The sequence below is a fragment of the Egretta garzetta genome, unplaced genomic scaffold (genome assembly GCF_000687185.1).
Source record: "Egretta garzetta isolate BGI_Z169 unplaced genomic scaffold, ASM68718v1 scaffold214, whole genome shotgun sequence".
Taxonomy (NCBI): Eukaryota; Metazoa; Chordata; class Aves; order Pelecaniformes; family Ardeidae; genus Egretta; species Egretta garzetta.
In genome coordinates, this window is record NW_009259491.1 from 606,953 (window position 1) to 613,214 (window position 6,262).

General features: G+C 48.7%; 1 protein-coding gene across 1 annotated transcript in view; it reads right to left on the reverse strand.

Annotated features, from left to right (window-relative positions):
- ADA (adenosine deaminase) overlaps positions 1 to 1,132 on the reverse strand; it is a 16,203-nt gene extending 15,071 nt beyond the window's left edge. Inside the window, exon 1 of the mRNA XM_035892888.1 lies at positions 1,071 to 1,132. The gene's annotated coding sequence lies outside the window, so the exon portion shown is untranslated. The remainder of the gene's footprint in view (positions 1 to 1,070) is intronic.
- Positions 1,133 to 6,262: the final 5,130 nt, after the last annotated feature.

Consider the following 6,262-nt stretch of genomic DNA (forward strand, 5'->3'; position numbering starts at 1 on the left):
ATGTTAAAGAGCACCGGTCCCAGTACGGACCCCTGAGGGACACCACTCGTCACCGGTCTCCATCCGGACATCGAGCCATTGACCACTACCCTCTGGATGCGACCATCCAGCCAGTTCCTTATCCACCGAACAGTCCACCCATCAAATCCATAGCTCTCCAATTTAGAGAGAAGGATGTTGTGGGGGACCGTGTCAAAGGCCTTGCAGAAGTCCAGATAGATGACATCCATTGGTTTCCCTCTGTCCACCGTTGACGTCAACGTATCTGCTAGTCTTCATTAGCTTTCTGAATAGCGACAGCTGGAAGGAGTCTGAAGTTTATTTTGCTTACCAGCGTGGAGCCAAGCCCTCGCACCAGTTAATCATTCGCCCCGGTGCTTCCCACACAAGCTACACTGAAGCTAGAAGATGCACGTGGGCTCTGTCAAGGAAACCACCTCTGCCAGTCACTGCCAAGGGCTTCCCCAGGTCACCCTCACACATGCACGACTCCGCGACGGCTTGCACCAGACAGACAGTCGGGTTCAAAGGCAGGCAGCAGCAGGGCAGGGAGAAGCACCCAAGCTGGTTTTTCCTCCCAAGACTGTGGTACAGCACCCCCATCGAGCAGATGCTCCCAGCCTGCTTTCATTTAGCTTGCTTTTGCAATTAGGAACGTGGAAAAAGAAACAAGAATACACCGACTCTGCCATTTCCCAGGTACACTTCAAAGGCAGACAGCTCTGTTTATGAGACACCTTCTGTACTTTTCTCACAGTGGCTCCTCTCAGCTCGCCTGGCCCCTGGGACCGATGACCATCTCGCTCATGCTCCTGCTGCCAGTGCAGCCCCGCTGCAGTATCACCTTTTGGGATGTGCTCAATATCCTCACCCCATGCAGCCAGGGCACCCGTCTGCACAGAAGTGAGACCAGCACCAGCCAGGATTGCTGCCTGCGCAGCAAGGGAGAGAGCTTTCCCAGCCTGCCAGCACAAGCTCTTCTGTCGGAGAACTAGACAAGCAGGAGGCAGGGGAGTAGGGGCTGATGCTTTTGGACTGCAGCTCCCAGAGCTTTCTCCCCCCTAACTCACCTCCCAAAGTGCAAGATTGTTTCTGGTCTAATGGCTCCATCCAGGTGGACATGAAGTTCGACCTGCAATAAGATAAAGAGAAATCAGTGAGGTACTCTTAGAGCTCCAGCAAAAGTTTAGAGATAAGCAGCTGGTGCTAACACAGGTATAAATGCAGCCAATATGGCAACAAAGGCAGGACAAGAAAGCATAAAAACATTTTTAAAACACCATCATTGTAAAGTTTATTTTTCAGTATCTAAGTATTGTCTGAACATTTTCTGATTGCTGCTGCAGCTCACACATTTACTGGATCTTTAGGAACGTATTCTGTTTGCAGTCATCTCCAGGAACTGCCCTATCCTTATTTAGCCTGCACGGTTTGGAGTTTGGGAAATGTGAAAAAAACCCAAACCGCAAACACCTTCGCTTTCCAGCTTGCTCCTTCTTGAATTCACAGACACCCAAGCGCCAATTAATTTGCTAAGAGTCTTTACACAAAAGCTTTGACTCCACTTCCAAGAATCAGCTCCTGATATACTGTTAATTACTTGGTATGATCAGGGCATTCAGGCTTTCTAATCCTACGCATGGAGTCGGTCCCATGGTGCAAGTTGCTGTAAAAAAATAAAAAGACCAGGAGCTGCCCCGTAGAGCTAACAAGCTGTTTTCAAAGTAAAACAAATTTTGATTCATTAAAAATGGGCCAGTAACTTGGATCCCTTCACTCTGAAACCCTGTCTCTTGATTATTGTTGAAGCCATGGATTTTGGAGAAAGAGCCCCAGAAAAGCAAAACCAAGCTTTTGCCACTAGGCAGCTGGGGCTTTTGGAGGAACATGACAAATGTAATTTGGAAGTCAAACCGGGAAGGAAAATATTAGCTGTAAAATGTTTCAGTGAGATCTTAATTTCCAGAACTGTTTTCTTTTAAGCAATGGAATAGCCTACAAAATATGTACTTAATTACTTTTTTTTTAAATGAAACTGTGGAGCAGCAACTTAATACACAAGGTTCTTGTTAGAACATTGTGCAAATTTTCCGGTGTAGATGATTGCTGCAGGATGCTGAGGGTCAGAATTGGGTAGGATTCAGAAGAGGACTGGATAACTAATCATCCAGGGCTACTAATTAAAACCCTTCAGCCCTCTGGCGTCAGGGTATGTATCAAACAGTAACTACATGGAGCTGGAAGAAAAACGAGTAAGCGGTCCCTACGAGCAGGGCCATGCGTAATTATCCCCCTCGAGATCCTTTCCCTCTCCTCCGAAGCATCTGCGAGCAGCTGGTGTGAGCCCAGTGCCGCTGGCCCAGCTCCCAGGGCAGGACTGGCAATGCCCACCTCTGGGGCGAGCACCGATGCCCATGAGCTTGTGCCCATCCCCACCTCCTCCACAGCCCTAGACGCCTGCCACGCAGGCAGAGACACCCATCAGCTGACTTACGGTCAGGGTTTTCATGGACCACTTCTGCTGCAAAAGCCCATCGTTGCTGAGTTGGGACAGGGCTTGGGTCCGGGCCACCTGCATAGGATGGCCATAAAGCTACCACCGAAATGTGCACCGGTGGGATGCAAAATGCAGGTGCCAGGCTCAGGGCAGCTCGAGCTGCTAACCCTGCACCATTGCAATCAGCTGGCCCTGGGGTCATGAATATCCCCACAGACACCACTGCTAGCAGGTTGTAAAAAGATATCCCTGTCACCTCTCCTACCCCTAAGACACGATCTGAATCTACAGGGATGAAGATTTTAAAAGGGCAAACCCTGATCTTTCCCCCCACCTCGAGTTATGCAATCCTGCTTGTGAGGACTAAATGTCCTGAGAAGCAGCAGATAAAATAAGAGACTATGGGCATGATCTGCATCACCAGATGTGGACGCCTGGAATGTTTTTCACTCTTGAGCTCCAATTCCTATTTCAAAACCATGCAGGCTCCCTTCCTTCAGGCTTTCAACAGCCCTCATGACCTTCTTGGAGTTACAGGCTTGAAACTCGCTCATGCTGGATATAAAAAGCCAAACCTACTGAAGTACTACTACTCCAAACATTTCTCGAGCATTTCCTGCGGGAACATCCCAATGTGACACTTCCATCAATGCAAAAGCAAACTCAGTGGTGTTCTTCATCCATGCAAGCCACCTCCTTCTGCCACTACTGCGAGCATGATGCTTGTAAAGCAGCAAGGTTCCTCTCCAACACCAGCAACAGGCTCTTCCTCCCCTGCCATGTATTTCTTTGGGTCTGGAGGGACATAAACTAAGTGCTAAGAAACTCTTGCACAATGCTACTCAACCAAAAAAGTGGTGGGGTTCCTCAGTGCTTGGGGGGGTGTGGGGGTGTGGTGGTTTCTGCAGCTGAGAAATTATCTATGCTATTTAGATTACCAAAGGACGTTCAAGTGAAGAAGTAAAGGTGTGCCTGCAAGGGTCTCCACCGAGAGCCAGCCCTAGATAAGGATGCAATCAGCAGAGGCACAACCGAGCAGCTCGGCTCCCCCAGGCGCCGGGCTCACAAACCCAGCAGGTTCTCAGGTCCCTGGGAGGCTGCTCCCTGCAGATTACACCGCAGCTCTCTTCCTGCGTGTTTGTTTTGGGTAAACAAAAGCACAAGACTTTTTCAGATACAAGTGGGTGACGTGACCTTGCTTTAAGTCAAGGAAAGTACCCAGATAAAGATGAAAGAGTTTTCTCTGAACTGTGGCTCCAGGAGACGATGCCCGAGCAAGCAGAAATAAGGTGAACGCAGGAGCCCAGCACCTCTTCCGGGGCTCTGCTCCTCAGCAGAGGGGTCCATGCACACGTGATCTCCACCCCAAGCCCTCTGGTTCATTTGGAGAGGAAGCCTGTGCACACAGATTAAATAGGGATTGTGACACTTAGTCCAGGACTCCCGCAGCTCCACGGGCTGCACCAGCGCTGGAGCCTTCAGCCATGCCAGGACCAGCGCCACCTTCCTTTCTCACAGCAAACTGGGATGTGGTAACGTTTGTGCTGATGAAGAATGAGAAAGCAGCAGAGCTCTCAAACGCTTTCCCAGGGCTGCAGCACTGCTCTTCCCCCAGCGGCAGCGAGGACCCTCAGGACCACCTTCGGAGGGGGCTCAGCACGGTGTAGCCACCCATCAGCCCTTCTGCGCCTCCACAGCGCTGCAGCCGGGGGCAAGTTCACTAAACTTGCCAGGGCATCAAAAAACCATAGTGCAATTCAATAAATCCTCCGAGTTTTACTTAAGAGTTGTCAAAAGCCAGAGGGATGAGTTCAAAAGACACAACTGGCCACAAATCCTGCGTCCTCAGCACAGGCAACCCCCAGCAAGGCTGTCGAGGCAAACCGAGTGCCTTCCATTTTTATGCAAAAGAAGTTTTAGCTCAACCACAGCACGTGACTTGTTAGCGCAGGTATCAGCAAGTCAGTTCGGATTTTAAAGAAAGGAAAGTTTTAAGGGCTCTGGCTTGGCATTTCTCTTCTGAAAATACTGTAATGTTTTCTTTAAAACTTAATAAGCTTTACAAATAAATTCAAAGACAAAATTAGGTACTGCAAACAAGTATGTTCCATTCCGTCACAGTTTAGCCCCAGTCAGCAAACGAGCACCACAGAGGCGCTCGCTCACCCTGCCCTGAGGTGGGATGGGGGAGAGACTCAGAAGAGCAAAAGTAAGAAACCCATGGGTTGAGATAAGAACAGTTTAACAATAATTAATAATAATAATAGTAATAATAATAAATGTAATGAGAAAGAAAACAAGAGAGCGAGTGAGAAGCAAACCCCAGGAAAAACAAGTGATGCAATTGCTCACCACTCACTGACTGATGCCAAGCCCGTCCCCAAGCAGCAGTGGCTGCCCCCCGGCCAACTCCCCCAGTTTACATACTGGGCATGACACCTTATGGTATGGAATAACGCTTGGGCCAAGTTGGGGTCAGCTGTCCTGGCTGTGCCCCCTCCCAGCTCCTTGCGCCCCTGGCAAGGCAGGGGAAGCTGGAAAAGTCCTTGACCAGTGTAAGCCCTGCTTAGCAACAACTAAACCATCAGGGTGTTATCAACATTCTCGTACTAAATCCAAAACACAGCACTATGCCAGCTACTAGGAAGAAAATTAACTCCGTCCCAGCCAAAATCAGAACACATTCAAATATCAAGTCCAATTATTTTCAATTCAGTGAAATTAAGAGGAAAAAGTTAACCAAACGTTCAAAGTATTTTCAGCTACAGTCAACCCAGCCGAACTTCTCCATCACTCTACAGCTTGTTCAGCAGACCATGGCAGAGCGCTCAACTGCTCAGTTCCCCTATTACGTGGCATAAAAAGTACCGTCCAAGCTAAGGCACTTGAGGGACTTTCTGTATTAGGTGGTTTTAGGGTCTTTTTAAAAATATATACAACGAACAAAGTCAGCCCTAGCACCATGGTAAAAGTAACACCAAGCTCACCTTTTATTTTGCTGGTTTCCAGCTGATGTTAACAGATAATCCAGGCAGCTGCTGAAGTTGCATCATTTTAAAACCCTTAGCAGTGACTTTGCCCGGGATTATTTATCAACACAATTAAAAGGTGATAATTTAAAGTTCACTCTGCTGATTTCAATAACTGAAAACCAGGGTAATTACAGCTGTCATTTGTCAACTGTTCAACGCATGCGGCAGGAAAATGTTAATAGAGAGCAAAATTCAACAAGAGATAAGACAAATGCCAATCACTGCAAAAAGAATGAACTCTTGCTCTGTTCCCCAAATACCGGTTTTATGAAAGCGTGTGGCCAGGAGCAAAGCTATCCTCATCACAAACTCACCACAGATGCTTATTTATAAGCAAGAGGTGAGAGTGGAGCGGGAGGGGTGTGACGTGGAAGAGGCACAGTATTACCCTCAAACCTGACAACACCCACAAACACGTTTTGGAGACAAATCTGCCACGTGCGTTCAGGTTTGAGCCTTCAAAAGAGAAACATGGGAGACCACAGGACCCACCCACTGCTTCGTTACAAGAAATATTCCTCTTTTCTCGAGAAGCATTCGTACTATACATGGCCTTGGTGACTGAGGAGGAAAAGGATGCTTCTGGGCTGAGCAGCCTTTAGTACCATTCCTCCCAGCACCAACCCCTCAGCCTCCACCGACCTCGGTACCATGCTCCTGGTGCTGTTAATAGGTGACGGTGGCTCTGCGTCACCCTTTGGCAGGGACGGCTCCCACGGGGCGGCAGGGGCGC